The sequence below is a fragment of the Chiroxiphia lanceolata genome, chromosome 5, assembly GCF_009829145.1.
Source record: "Chiroxiphia lanceolata isolate bChiLan1 chromosome 5, bChiLan1.pri, whole genome shotgun sequence".
NCBI lineage: Eukaryota > Metazoa > Chordata > Aves > Passeriformes > Pipridae > Chiroxiphia > Chiroxiphia lanceolata.
In genome coordinates this window covers 5670217-5693651 of record NC_045641.1, presented here as the reverse complement: position 1 = coordinate 5693651, position 23435 = coordinate 5670217, and the positions used below count along the sequence as shown (strand labels likewise).

The 23435-nt window shown below is 37.6% G+C and overlaps 1 long non-coding RNA gene across 1 annotated transcript in view; it reads right to left on the bottom strand.

The window, feature by feature from the left end:
• LOC116787702 overlaps positions 1–23435 on the bottom strand; it is a 161248-nt gene that overhangs the window by 21106 nt on the left and 116707 nt on the right. The gene's annotated exons all lie outside the window — the stretch shown is intronic.

Sequence of the window (23435 nt, the reverse complement as noted above, 5' to 3'; positions counted from 1 at the left end):
GCGGGGGGGAAGAAATACTAATGATTTTCAGAAAGTAAGTATTTCTCAGCAGTCCTGATTTCCAGCCTGTTGGACTTGCATGTGGAAAACCAGGCAGTCAGTCAAGCACTGTTATGTAAGTGCAGCTCTTTGAGAGCACTCCATATACAGTATAAATTCTGCAGGCAGAGTGTTTTAAGCACTTGGAAACTGCAGAAGATGGATATGAACTCTTTCTAAATCCATATACCTTTGAAAACAGGAATAAAAAGAAGTATCAGTGTAAGCAACGTTAAGAGGTGGTGAAAGGTAAGGTTTATAGGGAGACGTAATATCTTTTATTAGAATAACTGATAGTGTTGGAAAAAAACAATCTTTCCAGAACAAAAGCCCCTTAAAACTTGTCTGTTTCTTTTCACTTCTATTAGTTTGTTTCAGAAAAGACATTACGTCTTCCTACAAGTCCCATGTCTCTTCTGTGCTCAGACAATCACTTAAAAGAAGGTATTTTACTTCATTTAAGTGTTTTTTAATAATCAAAGCTGTTTCCTGCTTGTCCAGGTTGAGTAAGAGTTTAAAATTAGAGTAGTCAGTACACAGACGGTTGTCATTTGAAAAGGACTGAGATCTGCCCTTTAAAGGGCAATGGGGAAAAAAGAAGGGTTAAAATGAATTCAAGAAAACCTCAGTTTTTCAGGACTAGTTTATCTGCCTCTAGGCAAAAAAATAATTTTCACACACCATCACTCATCTTTGGAATTTCTTTGGAATTGTGCAGTCATTGAATTGTCAAGGTTAGAAAAGACCTCTAGAGATTTCCAAGTCCAACCCTTGACACACTGCTGCCAGGCCTATCTCTAAACCATGTTCTCAGGTGCCACATCTACATGGTCTACAGGTATGTTACTCCACCACTTCCCTGGGCAGCCTGTTCCAAGACTTGACAATCCTTCTGGTGAAGAAATTTTTCCTAATATCCAATTTAAACCTCCCCTGGCACAGCTTGAGGCCATTACTTCTTGTACTATTGCTTGGTGCTTGGCAGAAGAGCCCACCTCCCACCAGGCTACAACCTCCTTTCAGGGAGTTACAGAGAACAAGAAGATCCCCACTGAGCCCCCTTTTCTCCAGGCTAAACACCCCCAGCTTCCTCAGCTGCTCCTCATCAGACTTGTGCTCCAGACCCTTCCCCAACTCCCTTACCCTTCTCTGAACACGCTCCAGCACCTCAATGTCCTTTTTTAAGTGAGGGCCCCAAAACTGATCAGGGGATTTGAGGTGCAGCCTCACCAGCACTGAGGACAGGGGTCTGATCGCTGCCCTGGTCCTGCCGGCCAGACTTGTTTTGACACAAGCCAGGTAAAAGAAGGTACTGATCCTCGTGAGGGAAGGCCTGAGTATCTTTCACCCACTGAAACTCAAAGCGTTTTGTAGAGATTAATTAATTGAATTCTGATGCCTGTCGCAGCTTTACAAGTGTTGTGTAAGTGACACCATGGTAACAGAAGTGCTGAAACCCATATTTCAAAGAACGTTACACAAGAGCAACAGAGTACACAAGAGCATATTCTCCTACTCACATGGCTGGATTAACTTTCCTGAGTTGTGGGGAATACAAAATCAAGCTTCTCACAAGAAAGGGGAAACTTTCCATGCTAGTATTTTTCATGCATTTATTTTCTTTAACTTTCTGAGCGAACATAGTGTTCCCTAAGGTTGGGTTACAGCATCAAGGCAGGCTGAAAAGCTACCAGTTGATGGTTACTGTGGTTGGCACACATTTCATTTGCCTTTTCATATTTGTCTAGCAGATGTCCACATCTGAGCTGTCACCATAGACTCTGTCCAGATTTAATGGTAAGGAGTAGGTACTTTTAGGCTGCAGCTAAACCAAATCTATTTTAAAGGTTTATTTTCAGAAGAGTTAAATTGTGCCTGAGGAGCATATTTTCCTTTATATTCTGTAAGGGTGGCAAAGAGTGGGGATGAATAGCTGAGATGCTTTCTATACACTGAGATGCCTACACTGATCAGATGAAACCCATCTTCTACTGCCAAACTACATCAGCCCATCAAGGAACGATTTCTTCTTTACAGCTCAATCCCTTTTCATCTGCTCTGTCTGTGGTATTCAAATGTTTTATGCACACTGTGTCATCCCTCTGAAAACCTCATGAATGTTATCTTTTATTTATGCCTTCAGAATTGCTGCTGATTATATTATGGCAATGTCTTGAAGGCTTAAACAAGATCAGGGCCATCTCTGCTAGTCACTGTCCAAGTAGAGTGGCTGCATCAAAGGCAGGCATCCAGTATTTCTGAGCTTGAAGTACGTCCCCATTTCACACTCTGGCAAGATCCAATTATGTGTAAAAACCCCTCCCCACATCTGCTGCCCTGGTTTCTGTAGGCAGGAGAGTTTGGGGCATAGCATGACCCAGCCAGGACTCCAAGGTATGAGATTGCAGATGACAACCTTGATCTGCCACAACACAGTTATACACAGCAGCTACAATATGGTTGGAAATGAGACTCTGCCCAAGACAGAAAATGAGCTAAAAGATTGGATTATGTCACCCTGCTACTTATGAGTAGGAGAAGATGAGGCACAGACAGATTGATCACCCCACAAAGTTGTTAGAAGGGTCTAAAACAGAAGTCATCTTTTAACATGTAAGACATTCTTCTTTGATCACACATACATTTTATTGTTTTGTCTTAAACACTTTGCCCACAACCACAGAGCAGCTGCGAGACAAAGCCATAACCCAGGAATTATGACACAGAGTTTTAGCTGAGACTCGAGTTATAAAATCTGCAAACCTGTGGGAAAAGGATCTAAAACATATCAAATGCATTCAATTCCTGCATTTTTTTTGAGAACTGAAAGTTGGAACAGAAAAAAATACTTCAGCAAGTTTCTTAAAAAATAATGGAAAAAGCCTATTCCTTTAAAACCTGTGCTGGTATATCAAAATGTGGAGTTGAGACCTGTAGCATGATGTATAGTGCACAGACATGAATGACTCTTGATATTTGATTGTTTTATTATTTCCATCTGAGCTAACCTTCATTACTTGGATTTTACAAATTTAAGGACTTGCCAGTATGCTTGCCAGTTAAATAAAGGGCACAGCTAAGGTCTCTGAACATCTGGTCCAAATACTTAATCATCTTGTTGCATGAAGGTTGGTATTTTTATCTCATACCCTGATTGGGTCTGCATAATTTTTTTTTCACAAATTGGTATTTAAACCTCAAAACCTTTAGCTAACTACATCTGTCATTGATATTTTATTGTTTAATTTCTTTTTATAGAGCCAAATTACATCTCTCCCACATACAGCTTGCACTTTACATGTCTAATTTGTCGACATGTTCTATAATGATAATTTCATTGATTTAGAAAGTGACATTATGAGCAACATATGTTCAGTTTAGCAGTAAACCTTGTTAAAGCAATAATGTCCCATTCTTCCCCCCACTCTCCCCAAATTCAAATATAACCCACATTAGGAGGCAGCTGAATCATTTAACTGCTTTGATTCTTGTAAATATAGAAACCTGCTAGCTGTTTAGCTTTACACTTTGGCTGCATATATTTCCTACTTTGGGTTGAAAGGAAAGGACAGTGCAGAGATTAATTGCACTACAGTACTTTGTCTAAAAGCACGATATGTGTTCATTTCCTTTGGAAAAGACACTCGGAAGGCAAAATTGCTCCCTTGGAAAAAAAAAAAAGAAAAAATAAAACAGGACATGCACATAAAAAGGATATAATTGAGGAACATCAATTCATAGAAAATAATGAGAAGATGCCCTATTACTTTCTCCCAATTATCCTTAATATAATCATCAAGAAACAGACCTATTTTCATATTAGTTGTGAAACAGCTGAGTAATAAAAAGGAATTATTTTTATGGACTCTAGAGCTAGTTGAATGCTTTGCCATCTGTACTGGTGTAGGGTCTTTCCCCAAAGTGTTTAAAAACTGACTATGTTTTGATCTGTTAAAGCAGAGTTTAGTGATTTCGGGATAAGTCTGAAACTTCACACTTGAATCTCAGCTCAGTTTTTGCGAAGACATTTTACAAATACTTTACAAATAGCTACAAAACCCACTGAAGCTTATAATGAAATTAGCTAAAAACCAGACAGATCTCTTCTGAAGAAGGTAAAGAAAGGGAATAATAATACCAAGGAATTTAAATCTTGTTTCAATTTTGAAAAGGGAATCCACATTAAAAACAGCTACAGACAACAATTCTTGCAGTGTAGTGGTCCGAGAAGGGGTCTGAGTCAGGAAACTCATCAACAGAGACATTACCTCCATGTTGTGAACACACTGGGCCTCAGCAGATCATTTTTACCCACAGGTCAAGTGTCAAGGATGGATGACAAGAGCCCTTTTCCTCTCTCGATTGTCCCACTCCCTCTGTCACAGGTACAAAAAAAAAAAAACACAACAAAAAATTTCTCTGTTCGTTTTCTATACACAAATTCCCTTCAAGGGATTTTGTAAGGATCAATTTTGGAATATACTTTAGAGGTGAAAATCTCTTTATGTATTTATGAAAGCTTTTGCTCTGTCACTATATTTTTCACTCCAAGTGGGTTGTTATTAAGTGAAACAGGCATGACTATGCTTCATTCACCATCTGGAGCAACATCATAAGTTCTCTTCTAAGATTTTTCTAATCTTTTCACATTACATTTGAATGGACTAATAACACACATACGGAGGGAATATTTCTCTAGACACAGTTTTTGAAACTTTATTCTTGGTACTGAATTTTCAGATACTTGAAGTTTTCTTTTTCCTTTTTCATTCAGTCTTTCTGTTTTTCTCTTTCTGCTTGTTTATTTTTCTTAATTGAATAGAAATAAAAATTCTAAATAAATTTGTTTGGTTTTTTTCTTCCTCCCTCTAGAGAAAACAGTTCCAACACATATATATGCAACATCTATTTCGGTGAAGAGAAATCTACAACTTCTGGAATAAATCATGCATTTCTTTACACACTTCCTCTGAAAAGAAGGGTTTTGTTGGTCTAGAAATAAAGTAATAAAACGTTTCTCCACAATGAAAAGAAGTGACTTTCATTATTTTAATATTAGGGGAGAAAAAGTAGTTTTACTTTATGGTAGCTAAAGCAAAGCAAAAATCTCAGAGGAAACAAGGCAGATAGTGATTTTTACACTGAACCTGTCAGGCTACTATCTTGCATGGCGATAGATGAACAGCCTTTTTCTTCATAAATTCATCTCAAATTAGTTGCCACATGTTAGCAGGTTTGAGTAAAGTGTCCCTCTTCTTCCTGAGTAAAAGTGAGGCCTCTGAGAGCAGAACATTTCTATTTTTTTTTAATTCAGGAAAGAAGAATAAAGTGACTTATTTGAAAGAGAAAACTATTCCTATTTCTGCATTCCTATGTTTCAAATATTAGTCCCTAATAAGTAGGGTTAAGTCTTACTCTGAGGCAATGTATGCTGCATTATTAGCAACATGTTTACATCCAGAATGCTTACAACTCTTTGGGTGCATTGCTCTTGTTTATCAGTGCTCTTGACATTTTTCCTGGACTTTACCATATGAGACATTGAAGTCACATTGACTTCTTTCTATTAGCATATATGTCCTCCCATTAATGCAGAACCAATACTTCTTTATTAATAAATTGCCAAAATATAACTTTCTACCTTGTTAAAAGCTGAGATTTAATTATTCAAATGTGTCTGACGGGTCAAAGTTAAACACGAGGCAGATGAATACTTATTTGTTATCATATATGATGATGGATGTAACAGATTGATGACACTGATTTCATAGAATCATTGAATAGCCTGGGTTTGAAATGACCCACAAGGATCATCAGTCCAACTCAAGGCACTGCACAGGACAGAATCACACCCTGTGCCTGAGAGCATTGTGCAAATGCTTCTTGAACTCTGTCAGGCTTAGTGCTGTGTGACCACTTCCCTGGGGAGCCTTTTCCAGTGCCCAGCCACACTCTGGATGAAGAACCTCTTTCTAATATCCAACCTAAACCACCCCTGACACACCTTCAGGCCATTCCCTTGGGTCACCACAGGAAGCTGTGACTGCAGTGAGGTCTCCCCTCAGTCCTCTCCAGGTTGAACAGACCAAGTGACCTCAGCTGCTCCTCCTATGGATTTCCCTCAAGGCCCTTCACCATCTTCATGGACTTTCTCTGGACACTTTCTAATACCTTTATATCCTTCTCATATTGACTTAATGGACAGCAATCTACAGTGATGCAGAAAACCACCAACCTTATGGGATCAGAGCAAGCAAATTGCCTCAATTTTTTATTTTGAGTTCTACAGGGTATCATTTAACAATACTTTGGGATTTGTGGGCATTCTTCTGCAGGACTCTCTTTAAGTAGAGTTCTGCAAGTCTTTCCTGTAATCTCACATGTTCGTTCATGTTACTTGTTTAAGCCAAATGAAAAGATCTTGCTTCTTGTTTCAGCTAGAAGAGCAATACAACTGTGAAAGCATGTTATTTTAAGAGCGTGAAAGTACATGATTTTTTGAAGGCATTGTGTCAAGGACTGTAATCCATCTGGGGTGCATAAAACTCTTTTGGAAAATGCCAGGTTTGTATAGCAGACCAAACACTTCAGTGGGAGACAGATTAACATTGGCTGTAGCAAAGCATTTCACCCTGAGACAACTGATTAAAAACTTGGCTTGATAATGATCAGGATACATTTTCACCTGAAACCTGTCAATGAGTTCTGTGTAAAATAAGTTAAATGTACTCAATAGGAGTTTTAGCAGACAGTTTTCCCCATTTCAAAAATATCACAATATAAAGAGAAAAGTAAATGAATCTAGAGTCTGAGTTGTTTTCTATGAAAAGGTGTTATCCATTAGTTCAGGCTTGAAGAAAACAGTTTGGGACTACAGTTCAGCATCCAATTCTAACAGCATAGGGGTACTTTGTGAATTATCAGTAACTTTTTGCAGCCATGAGGATCTGGATACATAAATGAGGCAAGGTATGTAGAGAGAAACAATCTTTTTTTTGGTCAACTGGTGTATTTCTGCTCACCTTTGGCTTTAACAATTCAGTAGAATAATCTTACCATTATAAACATACTGAATTTTCTCATAGACACATATTTTGCCAAGCATAGAGGCAGCTGTATACATAAATGTTCACATTCAAATAAAACAGCTGAAGGCTGCCTGTCTTACAGTTCTTTTTTTGATTAGGTGTGCTACTGAACACTCAACTTTTTCCAGAATACTATGGTCACTGATTTTCTTATCTTTAGGAGATAATGCACTGCCTTTTCTTCAAGTGATAGATTTCAGAATCACAAACCTCATCATCAGTCAGTGGAACTCCTTATTTAAACTTTTTCGTGGTATGTAGGAAAAATATTTAATGGGCTTACTGTTTATTTGGTGAAGTTGTCTAAATAAGATATCTAGTCATTATCCTTTGAAGAATATGGCTCCAACTCTCCATCACAGATCTTCAAAGTGCTCATATGATGGAGTGCTAGAGGGGGCTCTTGGGAGCCCCCACTTAAGAAATCCTCCTCCACCCCAAGAGTAGGTGTGATTTTTTTCTGTCTCTGATGGAGTCCACCCCCTCTTTGTCTACAGCTCACTCTTTGCCAGAGAAAACTTATCCTTGGGGTTTTGAAAAATACTTCTGAAGAGCAAATTGTTTTTGCCTTTGGAATAACCACACCACAAAGAAGGATTTTTGCTTCCTACCTTGTTTCAAAGCGCGTAAGTGAATTAAGCAACATGTTTTACTGACAGGCAAAATAATCATAAAGTGCATGGATTTAATCTGCTTGGCAAATGTTGTATTTGTATCATAGGTCTATCTCAGTTATGAGGTATTGTGTATACCCCTGTGTGCATGTCTGTGTAGAAGACCTTTAAAAACTGGCAGGACACTTTCCATAAATCTGTACCACCTTGTACTGTTTAAAATTTTTCTGTGATAGAACTGTAATTCTAGTTCAAAGAATCTTCCAGTTCCAAGAGCTTTGCCAGTTTTTCATATGTTGTATAATGAAAACACTAAAGGCTAATAGCTGTGTAGATAACTTACATGCAAAGGTCTCGTGGCATCTAAGTTACACTGTCAGCAAAATTTGTCTCTCTTGGAATTTTTTAAATTCAGCACCCATGAAACATTTCAGACAAAGCATGTTTTTATTAGAAAGATTACTAAACATATAGAACTTTTTCGTTGAGTTTTTAGCCAAGATCTTGTATAATGGTTAGCTCCAATCATCTAATCTGAATGCTCTTAACTGAAAATCCTCAGTCAGATCAACTTGAACTTTGATTTACCAGGTCTTTCCAGCTGAATTCATTTGATGCCAGATCGCATTTAGATAAGAGACTACTAAGGACAAACAAAGTAACTGAAGAAAGGTGTAGATGTTTGAGTATTTGCTATTATTTCTTTCATCCCTTACCCACTGCTGACTGGTGTGGAAAAGAGAGAAGGATGTCTGAGTCCTTCTGTTGAACGACTGAGTCTACCATTTCTGTGTGGAATTTTTCCACAGGTCACTAAAAGCTACAAATGGAGTTTCAACATGCAGTGGATGTTTCAGTATCATGATGAGATGCAGTGCCTGGTGCTGCTTGTGGTTAGGTTGTGTATTAAGTTGCAAGCTCTTACAAAGTAGCTTTTATTTAAAAATCCATAAGGACCATTTGCTGCAAAGCAGCTGCTTGCTTTCCAGCAGTGCACAGCTCCAAAAAAAAGGACACAAAAATAGTTTTTCACTTGTCAAATCCTTTGGCCTCTTCATCCTCTTGTGTCATTTTGGGCAGTTTCTCTGCTGCTCTAACACATCTGTGGCTGCAATAGGACCCTCATGGCATCAGCAGACTTCCATTAACTTATCTGCACACCCCATTTCCATGTAATCTTTTGTCCTCATAAGATGGGACAGTTCCTTTCTCAGCCATCAGAAAGCCTGAATGGCATCAATAAATTATCTGTGTGCTTAAAAGGAGAAGAAAAATCATTGTGAGGTACCGGTTTAGTTTCAAAACTTTGGCACAAAAACTTTAGTCAAAGCCTGCAAACAGCAGCTCCAAGATATATTTATATGCATATATATATGTATACATATAAATATATATGTAAAAGAAATCATGTGTATAGTCTACATGGTTACTATTTCATGTTTAGGGATAGAATACGTTCAACTTCCCACTTATTTTGTTGTCAATTAACACAGATAAATTATAGTAACTACAAGTAAACACATAATTGATATTGTAATAGTTGTCTACATTTGAGTCTGGCCTAGGCTTGCCTCATTCCCTCTAAATGGAAGCTTCATTTTACATCTTTATCACATGAAATATAACAGTTTTCAAATGGAGTGATTTTTATTAGATTTTTCCCTTATGGTCTTTGAGACACTACAAAACACTTAAAAATCAGATCCAACTAAGTGTCCTTAACAGATTAATGTTCCAGATCTTCTACTGGAAGTGTTCGAGGCCAGGTTGGATGGGGATTTGAGCAACTTGGTCTAGTAGAAGGTGACCCTGCCTGTGGCAGTGGAGGTTGGAAGTAGATGATCTCTGAGGTCCTTTTGGACAAAAAACATTCCATGATTCTATGAACTGTCCCATCTCCAATGATGACAGTACTTTGTTTGTTTGTCTTGCATCAATTGGTGCATTCCATGCATCTAAATTAAATTTCTAGAAAAACAATCCTTTTAGATGAAAGGCCTCAATTCCTCACACAACCAGAACAAAAGTAGCACCTCTACCTGTGAAAGGCTGTTTCATCCTGGAGCTGTGGCTTTGCACATTAAGCTGCCACGCTCTCAGCAGCTCCAGCTTTGTAGCAGCATGGCTCTGCAGCAGGGACACCTTGATTTTCCCAGCTAGGGAAGAAATAGCAATGAAGAAATCTGCCGCTTCCTATGGGAGGGAAACTTTGTCAGCAGATGAAAAGCAGTGACAGGAACTGCAGAAATCAACACCCAGACGAAAAGGAAGTTGGCTGTGTCAGCATCCAGACACACCAAACTCCTTCAGTCTGTAGGTACTTTGCTAATGAGCAACGCAGAGCACGATGCTTGAAGTAGAGTGTGAGCAGAAATCACAGCACATATCCACACCTGCAGCCTGCAAAGGAAATTATCCTGGTATTTCTACCTTTTCAGCTCCACTATTCCTTGGGGAATAGTAGTCAGAAGGTCCCCATTCCTGCAATGCAGAGGATGGGAAACTGCACATGGGTTGCATAGGGGCTCCCCAAATGCATCCACTGCAAGTGGGCTCCCCTCTATATGGCTGTAAAGCCATCCCTCTGGAAGTGAGTAAAATTGTATGTAGCCTTCAATTCCCATGAATATTGCCGTCAAATTTGGTACAGGATCCTGATGTGCAGAGAGCATCTCATAGAATCACTGAATCATAGAATGGTTTGGGTTGGAAGGGACCTTGAAGATCATCCTGTTCCAACCTCCCTGCCCTGGGGGGGGACACCTTCCTCTAGACCAGGTTGCTCAGAGCCCCATCCAACCTGGCCTTGAACACTTCCAGGGACGAAACATCCACAGCTTCACCTGTTCCAGTGCCTCACTGCTTCCACAGGAAAGAATTTACTACTAATATCTCACCTAAATCTAACTTCTTTCCATTTAAAGCCATTACTTGTCCATCTCCTGAGCTGGGCATGCCTTCCCTGACCCATCCAGCTGCCTCCTAGGCTGAATTCACATGGAAGAGCTGAAGAAGATGTGAGGACATGGTGGTGCTCTGCTTCCATTAGCTTTTACTTAAATGCTACCCAATGCTTTTTCATCGTGTTTTCCTCCTGTTTGCTGTTCATTGAAACATACAATTAATTTGTTTTCTACAGATAAAGGTGCTCATTTATTAAATGAATTGAATTGCTTAATTTAAGAGTAAATTGAAATCATGTCTTCAACATCAAGATGGATTTATACTCGTAGGAGATGCTAAGGGAACCTAGGATTACTCCTTGTAATACTGAAATCCCTGTAGATGTCAGGTCTCCTGCTCAAAATATGGATATACTTTTATTCCTCATACATATTGTATATACCTGCAGCTATCTAAATCCTTGGATGTCTCTTGAATTAAACAGTCATTTTGCATTATAATTCATGTACATTATACTTCTTATTTGCTGTGAAAACTAAACTCTCAAACCACTGTGAGATTCCTGCCTACCAGGGTATCAATGTTTTCTGCATATCCCAGTGGAATATGCTGCAAAATATTCCACCATCTTCCAAATGAATAGGTTGAAGCACATGATAAATTATATATTTACCTGTATATCCATAAGCTAGAAAGACACCATGGCCTGAATTCTATCAGTGAGTGCTGTACAGCCCATAATGAAAACTAGTTACAGGCCTGCTGAAAAGGGACAAAGACTTAAAAGTGATTTTCTAGGGCGATTTATTCATAAATTGAAAACACTCTTTCATCAAAACTAGTCAGATACATTCTTACACTCTTCCGTCTTCCTAATCCACCAGTTCTTCCTCTAATAATTCCTGCTGATTTTATGAAGAGCTTTCCAGCACTTTCTTGGTATTGTGCAGCCTAGGAGGGAGAGAACTTCTCCACACTGCAATGTTTGCACAGCGTGCTTGCTGCAATCCAGTCTTGTTTACGTATTCAACGTGAAGTTTAGAACTCAAACAGTCTGAAATAAAGTGGCAAGACTATATGCAGGATCCTGCAAATGCTTAGACATGTGGAAGCTTTGAAGATTCACTTTGATCAGCACTTTAATACTAAAGCCCATAAAAGAAATACTTCCAGCATCTGGATTAAGTAACTTCATACGCCAGAGGAGGGAGTGGTTACAGCCTTTACAGATTATGCTCTATGAAGCTAATGTAGATATTAAGAAGTATTTATGGATTTTATTTTCATAGATGGTAGATATTATTGAGTTATGGCTTGGCAGGCACAGTCTGATTTTGGCATTTTTATTTTCTGTACCACAATTTACATTTGCAGAGTGCCTAAGGTCTGAGACTGAGACCTTAATAAGTCAGGAAAAAATCCATGTGAAATGAACGAAAGCCATAAAAAGTAATGTAAGAATGAGACAGATCATTAATGATATAAATTCCTGTCTAAGTAGCAAAAGATAACTTCAAAGCACTGCAGAAACTTATTTTGAAAGGCAATGTTTTGTATGTTTGGCTACAATTTTTGGGAGTGATGTCCTTTTTGATAAATTTCCTGACCATAATTTGATTATGTTCCACTCTCCTTCTATCCCTCCAGCATGGATAAAGAAAGATTAGGTTTTTCACCCCTCAAAATTAGTGGAATAATAACACCCAGAGTGGGACAGCAGTATGTTTTGCTATTTGCAACATCTCCAGTTACAGAGTGGAGAATTTATTTTCACAAGGCATGAAAATTCATCAGTGTACAGTACTGAATATTTTAGGATAAGAATAAATAAGTACAAAATATTTAATCACTCTTAAGATTTAAGGCAAAAATTATTATCTGAATATTATACTTGTGCTTACATTTCTATATACATATTGCATAGAAGTCCCAAACCATGTATTGGCATGAGTTTAATGTTGTTTAGGGTGTGGCTTGCCATTTATCTGGGATGCTGAAGACTACAAATGGGAACAGTCCATCTCTTCCTCCCATCACCCACCCAACTGGTGTGTTCCCACCACTGATCTGGTAAGCAAGTTCAGGGGGTGAATTTTAAACCAAACTGACCTGAAGCAGAGTTTTACCTTGAATTCCCTCTCCATACAAACTCTAGTCAATGAAGAGAAAGGGGATTTACTTGTGACAAGACAAGACAAAATGACCTCAAGCTGCACCAGGGAAGGTTCAGGTTGGACATCGGGAAAGTCTTCTTCACTGAAAGGTTTGTCAAGCATTGGAAAGGGTGGCCCACAGAAATGGTGGAGTCACCATCCCTGGAAGTGTTCAAGAAATGACTCAGTGTGACACTAAGTGCTGTTCAGTCAAAGGCTGGACTTGATGATCTTGGAGATCTTTTCCAACCTTAATGAATCTACGGTTCTGTGAATGCATGATAAAAGAATGATCCCTTTTGGTAACAAGTCACACTAAAAGTTAGCAGTGGGCAAATACCTTGATTGGCTCTTAGCTGTGTAACACAGCAGTTTTAGCTAAGACACAGAAATATACTCAAAGGCACAGGTTCCAGTGATATGTATGAATGTAGGAGGGGCACAACTTCCATTACTGTTAATTTAAAAATATATACCAAAATAGTTTTCAATTTTGTCTCTGCTATTTGATTCAAAATCATGATAACCTGTTAAAAAACCGAAACCAGTCCTTTCCTCTCCTGTATCTTAGCCACATAAACAAAACGGGAGGCAAAGAAATCTGTCTCATCATTTTAGCTCTTAAAATATTTGGTGTTTCTTAAAAGGTTATTACCTCGGCTTCCTCTGTAGTCAGTGGAGAGAGATAAACAACTTCAGAAGAAAATAATTCCATCTCTATCAGGCATGTGTCCTAGCAAGGGATCAGCTGTCCCTGCAGAAATCTTAGATTGCTCGTTTACTCCCCGTAGTAACTTCTGGATGGTTGAAGTCACAGTAAACGAATCCGAACTGAGTGGCTGTACAGGGGAGTTAATGAAGGTGTGTAAGCACAAAGCTCTGACAAATGCTCAGAGAAATACTGAAAGATTAAAGAGGGAGGTTTAAAAAATACATTAATCCTTCAGTTACGGGAGTCTAAGGCGTTATATGTAGCAAAAGCTGGGAGAAACGTAAGAAATGTTTTATCAACTTGACGGTGCATTTTAACAAGCTGATATCATCTGCAGATCATCAATGTTGATGATGTTCCAAAAGGCATTTTCAGTTCTGTATTTATTTTTTTTTTTGCACTAAACAATTTTTTTAAAAAACTATAACAAAAATTAAATTAGAAAATATCTTGTAAAGAATTAAACCATCTGCTATTTAGAGTAGGAAAGTTCAACTAATTGTAAACTAAGATAAAGGTAATTATACTGGAAATAGGATATTTAAATTCTGATCAAGCTTCTTATAAACTTCATGTTTTCTGTATCTTTTCTTTCTGACAGGCAGAAGTACCATTATCCTTTGAGGACTGATGTAGAATAGGAATTCTATTATGCATTATATTTAAGCAAAGAGATATAATTATTTGGAGTACTTTTAGACCTACAGCACCAATAGCATAGATGTTATCTCACCTAGGTTTTTATAAAAAAAAACCCACCAGTTTTTCATCTCTACTAACAAGAATTATTCACTTTAAGAATCACTATACATTTGGATAAAAATAAGACTGACTCTCTTGCTGATATAGATGATACCTGGAAAGGAAACCATCATGATACAAAGCATAGATTTTGAGCAGGTTTTATCAGTTTCAATGAAATAAGGGAATGAGAAGCAACGACTGAGGCTGAGAAAATGCTCTTCCTTGCTTAGAAAGTAAATGTTCTGCCTGCAATTATGAAGAAGGACAAAGGTTTTTAGTATCCACTCTGACATGCTCAGTTAGATGGAAAGTGATCAAAGGCACAACAATAACTGAATCAAACACAGTGACTAACTAATGAACTGTGCTGGTCTAGAAGCCAAAATATCCTTAGGGAAAAAAGTCAACATTTAATTATAAATTAATATATCATGCTGGTTGGATGTGGTGGTGATTCGCAGTTAAGATTCTGATGCTCAGATTTCTCTCCTCATTTACACTCAACAGTATCCTACCACCCGCAGCCACTCAACCTCAGGAGTTGTCTTCTCAGCTCTTCCAGGCTTAGCGGGATATATGGGATGTACTCCTTGATGACTGTGCACGACAGCCTTCTCTGTGAGACAAAGCACCAGAGTGGATGAATTTACCAGGCAGTCTGTTTCTCCGTGTCAAGCCTGAGGTAATGTCTATGTTATCAGAAGACAAGACGCTGCTGAAAATGTCTTTAATAGGGAAGTGGAACGAAAAGTTGGCAACATGTGGCTCTTAAAAATCTGCATCATTTAGTACGGAATACTGTATCTATATTAGATCCAGGATCTTGGCTGATTTCCAAAAGGATAATTAGATTCCTACTGCCGAGACATAAGTTGCCTTCACTTCCCATCCTTAATGGTGTGGTTTGAGCAGCTCCCATGGTTTACTCTGAGCCAGTGGATGAAAAAGATTCCTTAAATATATAACCCTTGCTGACATGTTTCTGTGAAGATACCTCACAGTTTCTTGATCCTATCTAATTTTAAGGCACTATTGGTTATCATAGTGTCATATAGGTATGAAAATCCTACCTGCATATGTCCCTGCATGTAGCTACGCATAAACTCACATGCAGGTAATTATAGGTAATGCTTTGGCACTGTGGTTCTGCAACACAATGTCCATTAAGGATGGTGACAGGTATTTCTGTGAGTGTAGCACTTAGTAGGGAAAGGATTTGGAAAGAAAAAACTATTAAGATCTAAGTTACCAACTATTACATGGCAATTTTACACCATCAAAGAAATGGATTTCACTTACTGTGGCAGTGATGGGTCCTTCCAGACATATGTGTGTTAGTATAAACCTGGCCTGAGCAAAACCTTGTTGAAACTAGACAAGTGGCCTATTTTTTAAGTTTGGTTCCAATCAGATTAGAAAAATAAGCAAAAGTAATAAAAAGAATATCTGGAGTGTTAGGACCTTTTTAGCAGAAGAATACAGGATCAGCAACAGATGTGGAAAGTGCCCTATTTAGAGACTTGAATTACTGAACTGAGGACTAATGTTTGTAAAAGCACATGGGCCAACTCAGTTTGTTCCTGTTTCAAAACTCAGAAAAGTACTGTGCTGCTCACTCTATGTACAGAGGGCAAGCCTTGTCCCAGGAAGAATCATTCCTGTTTAGCAACACTCAGTATCACAGAAGACACTTCTTTGCTGTGTCTAGTTATTGCACTAGACATAGATCAACAGAGATGATTCCATGTGGAGTCACCTAAAGAAACAGCAGAGAGGGAAACCTCCACTGGGGTCTTTAATGCTTTGGGCTTTCTAAGCCCTTTTCTAAGCTTTTTCCATAAATAGGTGCTACTTGCTGTCTGTCACCTCCTGATTGTGTCTCAGAAAAGTTTATGTGAAGCTCTATCCTGCATCTCCACTGGGCTCAAACAAAAGGCAACTCAGGAGGAGGGACAGTGTTCTTGCTAAGATATCTGTCCCAATACTCAGCCTGCCTATGGCAGTCCCATTGCATCTCATCAGCTGCATTTTTCAACACTGAAAGGTCATTGTTAATTACAGAGCAGAGCCCTGTAATTTTTCATCCAGGAATTAAAAAATAATAATTGCTAAATATCACTTGGGAGGAAAAAGGGGAAGATTGAGTACATAAAGCCCATGCTTAAGAAACAGAGCATATTTATTAAAGCAAATAATTCTGTGAAGTTATAACTGTATATAAAACCAGTGAAAACTTAAATGCTAGGTCTGACATGAATTGGTTTCCATCATAAATTCAGAAGGAAGAAAACATAAGAAATGTCCTATCTTCTGCTAAAGACAATTTTTGGATCTGGGTTTAAGAGAGAGCATTTTTACCAACCCCAATATGAGTCCTTGAAGAGCTGGTGGATCACTGAGTTGAAGGTATTTGAACATCTGTAATCATCTGGAATGTCTGTTTTTTAGGTAATTTAAGGATCCTATGTGAATTACTGAATTTCCCATACATGCATTATCTTCACAATAGAGTCTCATTTTCAGGCTTAAGTTTCACTAAGGTTTTATAGGTTGCTTTTGCACAGCATTTGTAATGTGTATAGTTTATTTCCCAGCATAGCTGGAGCTCTTATCTGTATCTCTGTTTCTGTTATACCACTTTTTTTTTCTTCTGAAATACGCCACTTTAACTTGCTTGTGTCCAACTGGAATGTCACTATAAACCTCACTTTCTGATTTGCCATTTTGTTACTATTTTTTTCCTCACTTGCTGCATTCCCATGGATCCTGATGGAACCATTCCCTTCACTTTCACAGCTCTACATCACCTGCAGCCTTGCCTGTCTATCATCTCTCTCTTTCATGGAGCGAAATCTTGTTTCTGGTTAAGTAATGATTACACCTTCATCTTCTCTGCCCACATGTATGTATCCTCTTCTGCCCTCCCACCTTCACTGCCATACAAGTTTTAGAGGAAATTCACATAAATACAATTACCTTATTTTTCCTCCTTAAAAGTCACCTTTAACATATTTACAAAAAGCTTGTCACGCGCTAACACAGCTGTTCAGCGTGTTGACCAATACAGCCTCATTATTTTTCCATATTCCACTACATTTTTTTAAAATTGCACATTTTCTTGGGGGCATCAAGTGTCTTTTTGTTCTCTCTGTGATTTGCTTTGTACAGCAAGCAGCCAACTTTAAATGTTCTATTTGTTTTAACTTTCTGATGACTTTTACCTTCAAGTTCAGATAAAAAACAGCAGAAAAGAAAATTATTAGTTCTGGTTTAGGGCTGTCAGGGAGGACTCCTCCATTTGTATCACTATGTACTCAAATAGGACACCCATGAGTAAAGAGTTAGATATAATGCAGTGGAATCAGTCTGACCAGAATATCTAGTTTCAAAATAGGAAATAGTCCACTGGGCCACCAAATCCAATCTGCTCATCATAGGTACCCACACCATATAATCCCTCTCAAAAACTATTTAATACCCCTTCTTAAAACCAACTAGATTCTCCATTTCCTTTATTATTCTTTCAGGAAGACTGTTTCAGAACCTTACTCACCAGAGGATTAGAAAACTTTATCTAATTTCCAGCCTAAATTTATTCATGGGCAATTTATAACTATTTGTTCTTGGACCAACATTGTTCTTCAGTTTAAGCAGTTTTTCTCCCTGGTGTTTACCCACTTGATAAGTTTATAGAGAGCAGTCACATCCTGTCTTCCTCTATGTTTTGCAAGGCTAAACAAGCCAAACTCTCTCTGCATCCTTCTGCAAGGAAACTGCTCCTGTGCTCATCCTATGAGCCTGCTGATGTCTGTTCATGTCTGGGGGCATGTTCCTCATACAGGAGGATCAGAGGTGCATTTTGTTTTCCTAGTGAGGCCTTAACAGTATGGCAGGGATAACAGAAATACTTCTCCTCACGTCCTTTTTACACAGTTACATTTAACTACTCCAAAAATCCTGTTATCTCCCTATGACCTCTCACCAATGCCATTGTTGTTTCACTCTTTTACTCACTTTGTCTCTTTTTAGCTGACCTTCCTCACAATTTTTTGTTAATTCCACCTTTTTCCAACAAGAATAATGATTTTTCATGTATTACCAGAGGAAATAGTTTAGTGAATTTCAAATTCCTCCTGACTAGACAGTCGGCTTGCCACTGATAATACTGTATTTGTATAGTATTTTTTACTTTCCTTTTCCTTCAGAAATTATTGCTATTTTCTACAGAATAAGTTCTCAGCTGTGATGTAATTTGAAATTTATTGCTTTACAAAATCTGTTTCTTAATTACAGAATTAATTATAGCTAGTTTCTACATATATTGTTCTTACCTGGCTTACCAGGTTTCTCATGTGTGATTGTACATGTTTGTACTATTAGAGTTGTGTGTTTGTAGTTATAACGAAATGGTCTCTCAGTTGGGGATTTGTTTCTCGACTTTTTCAGCTGCAACTATTACTTTTCAGATCATAATTTTCATTAATCAGTCTTTCTTTGCTTCTGTATTCATCCTCAAGACCTGGCTGGACAGGGGTCTGAGCAGCATGGTAATTCTTGTGGGAATTTAGATTAGAGACCCTCTGAGGTCAACAGATGAGAACAAGATAAACCTCTGCTTAAACTCTCAGAGAGTAGAGAATATGTGAAGGCCACCACAAGCATTGGTGACAGTGCCCAGAGATCTGGACCGAAAGGTTCTGAAAAATGTCTGAAAAGGCATTTGAAGATGATGTCTTGAAACTCAGACTTTCTTTAGCCTGTTTGAACCTTTCAACTCAAATCCACCACCAAGCAGGATGTCCAGTGGGTGGGATTCATTAGTCCCCAAATCACTTCTCAATCCACAAACCACTTCTTTTATGCTTATGTTAGATTGCTGAAATACTTCTGGGAAATGTGAGAAGCAAACATTAAGTTAGAATGAATTTTTCCACATGAACTTAATTAGGCCCCCAGATACTGAAGAGAAGTTAAAAAAGATGACCCCAGTGATAGAGCTGAGTGTGAAGATCATAGAATAATAGAAGGGTTTGGGTTGAAAGAGACCTTAAAGATCACCTGGTTCCAACCCCACTGCCAAGGGACAGCTTCCACTAGTTCAGGTTGCTCAAAGCCCCATTTAACCTGACCTTGAACACTTCCAAGGATGGAAGAGAGATGGTGACAAGGTCAGTGGTCACTTACGTCTCCATGCCTGGGATCCAAACAAATCTCAAGGTCCTGGGTATTTTGTGCTAAATAAGAACTTTTATAAAGACTTTTGTCAGATTTGTTTGGCAGTTGCTCAAGATGGTCACTTTATGCAAATATAGCACATAATTTCAAATCTTTTCCCCTCTTTTTAACCTGTGCAACGGACAGTGTCAAAATTTGACAAATATTTAATCTGATCCAGTCATAGACAGTGTATCGGGCATAGTCAGAATCAAGCAAAGACCCAAAGATGATTAAAAAGAGCAAAAATCTATCTGCTTTTTATTTATTTTATAGCTCTGCATTACTAAGTCAATACAAGAGGGACCTAATTTCTCCACTAACTTTGTCTAATGAAGATTGAAATTTAATAAACATGTAAGAAAGCTGCATCACCATGAACTAAGAGACTTCAAAATATGACATTTAGTTCATTATTTATTAACCTATCCCCCAGGAACATGACAGAGGGAATGCAGACTATCCATATTAAAAGCTGTTTCATCTCTAAGAGATAATGGAGACCCTATTTCCTTTGCACAAGATTTATATTCTAAAGAGGAAATGAGATTTAAGTTGCAAAATTTATACTGCTCATGATTTCTTTTTTCCCATGGAAGGTAGAAAGAACATTCCCTTACGGACTGATTGTGGTTAGTATCATGGGCTTTAAAAGTATATGTTTATAAAAATCAGAATTTCCTATCCAGGAAAAAATTAACAAATGCACATGTGGTAGAACAAAAACAATAGAACCTTGTCCCTTTAGACATTAAAATACTTTGCAAAATCCACAGTTTAAAGAATGGAGACTGGACACCTAAATGTGCCAAAACATCTCTGTTTACCAAAACTGAGAGAATAATTGAGCTATAAAAATCACCTCCAGACAGACAGAGAAATTACATCTCATATGCAGCATGGCTACTCTTATTTCTCTTCAATGTATTTAATTTTCATTTCCTGGTTTAAAAGAAATTCAAGACCCACCCTGATGAGAATCACAGCTTATGGAGTGTAACCATAAAACAGAATAATTCCCGCTCGTTCTGGGATGACTCAGAATTTAAGTGTGTGACCAGGGTCAAAATCTGGCACACCCAATTAACTTCTGTATCCGTAACACTCTTTTCCAAATTACTGACTCTGTCCTGCAAACTGAGTCCAACTGGCAACCTTTGTGCCTAATGGCAGTGCCTGAAAAACTGTAAGAGTTTTGACAAGGAGAAGAAAAGCATTTGCTGAAGTGCATTCACCTGCAGATAGCAGCTCACACTGCTTAACATTTTTGGTAGAGATTCTGTGGTGCTGCTGAGTAGACCCGGTATCTCAAACAAAATATATTTTGCATCATTAAAATACAACTTCTAAAACATGAACTTGAGTGTTTGGAAATGAGTTTATATGTACATATGTGCTGGACTTCCTTCTTGTTACAGGGAACAATCTACAAAATAAAAGACTCATTTCAGTAAACTGCTTTAATTCTATGGTCCATGATTGTACTTGGCTTACTTTTTCTCATTGACAATGAAAATGAGACAGCAAATTAAAGGTACAATTGTAAGAAAAAGTTACAAAGGCAGGACACGAATTACTTTAATACCTTACCAACTGAGCCACTGGTACTTCACAATTCATGAACAAATTTTCTATTACTACAGAGTCATGCTTTTATTGACTGGTATAAATACACCATTTGTATCTTTTTTCATCCTGCTGTGTTTCTATTTTATTGGAAGTGTCCTGTAACAGGTATAACATCAGCTCAGATTACCAAGAAATCTATAAAATAGCTTCCTGCTACTACCTTTGGTACAGATTGAAAGAATACATTATGATCCCACTGAGTAAATGATAAAAGCTGTTATTCACAGGCAAACATGATTTATCCTCACCTGTTCAAAATTCTGAATGTACCCACTTTATTATTAAATTATGAAAACATTTCACACACATTGATTAGGGACAAAGGTACATTATTAAAGAGAGGCTATCAGGAAGCATGTGTTCCAAATTTAAGTTCTGAGATTTGTGACTCACGGTAGGACCACAAATATTTCATGTAAATGGGAGTGGACAGATACAGTTTCATAAATGTTCCATTGTGGCACCAGAAATACATAATAACATTTTTTTTATTGATTATAAATTGGAAAATGACATTGCCTGGTTCAAATTAAGTTTTCACTCAGTGCAGCTTGTACATTAAATACAAGAGAAAATAGTAAAAGAAAATTGGATTTTAAAAAATTATGATTTCCATTTCTTTAGTGCAGAAGAGTCTTTTAATTTTTTTTCTCTTTTGGTACAGTCTTGGATTATAAGGCATCCCTTCTAAGACACCTTTTTCTTAAGACTAGTTACCAGCTCCAGGGATAATTTCTCTGTAGTGTTGCTGAGAATTTGTTCAACCTCTAACATAATTAAGAAAAACCATGAAACGTATGAATACAAATGAAGTCTATTGATCTTAAGACAATATATGATGGCTAAAATTGTGATAAGCACTTAATTTTAAACAAATCTTGCTCTTAATAAAATCAACAGGTCAAAACCTGTGAGGTTTGAAAAACCTCGTCATGGATACCTGTTAGTCACTGCCAGACTTAGCATATTTGTCCCTCTACTCACCAAATACAAAAGACACAATAATGCCATTATAAAGAGAATTGGACTAAACATTTGGATTAAATCTGTGTGATATTGCTCTCAAAGAGGCTCAGAACTGAAGGGTTCGTAGGAAGCATCTATAAGTGTGGGTGCTTGTATATATGTGAGCATTTATTTTTTATATTAAAAATGGAAGCACGTGGAAGAATGATATAGTGAATGCTGAAGCCCTGTGTGCTGAATAATTTATGTCCTCCCTGTCTTCTCCTGGTTCCCTTCACACTAATGACTGGTTTAACGTTGATGTACATCAATTTACAACATAACAATGTAGCTTTGGATTGCTTTCAAGTCCAGATTGCTTTAAAAAGCAATAAGAATACATGGAGGTATAAGAGCTCTGCAACTAGCAGTGACAGGATTCATACCAGGCCTTGGACAAACTCTACATTATTAGTTGTGAATTCTCTCCAGTTTTATTGAAGATATCTTTTTAATATTGCATTAGTTTTGAAGGATAAAACGTGAAAAATATTTTTTGTATTTTCTTTTACATAAGAGCTGCTCAGAAGCTGGCAGTTGTATTCACCTTAACTCCTTGTCTCCTACCTGACTTGTATTTAATATCATCAATCTTTTTTTTTGTTCTTCTAAATGCTGCCAACTTTTAAAATTCTTCCTGGGCACTTAATGTAGATAAAACAATGATGTTTCTAATGCCCATGCTAAAACTTTATGAACACCCAAGCTACCTCTCTGTAATCTTCACAGCATTTGCCTGTTGAACTCTGTTGACCATTTGCCTCTCCTGCTTTTTTGACATGAAAACTTCTAAATCCATTTGATGAGAACCCTGGAAAAACTGTCTCTTCACAAATGCAAGATAAAACCCTCTAATTCAACCAATAAAAGACAGAAATATTACTCATCATTTAAAGGTTCGTCTTTGTTATATAAAATCCTAACTGAGTTGATTTGTATCAACTGAGATGTATTATATTTACAATGATTTTATGGACCGTAGTAACAATTTATTGTGCCTTTGGTACTGTATGAAGAGAACACTAAAAGTCATACATAACGCTTGGAGTAAACCGTAATCTCTGAAAGTGGCTGGAAATATAATCTTGTTCATTTCAATGATGATAGTAAAGTATATAGTTTATAGCTTTTAGGCTCATTTAATTCACTTGGCTTTTAGTAAAGAAGTCTGGCGAAGTGTCACTGCTTCTACAGCAAAAACATAAAAGATATGTGTTTCTTCCAGTTTGGTAATGTGAACGCCATGGCAATCCTGCACAAGAAATCTATGGAACAGGTGGTGTAACCCATGCAAGTCTCTGCATCTTCAGCAGTTACATTTTGACTCCATTTA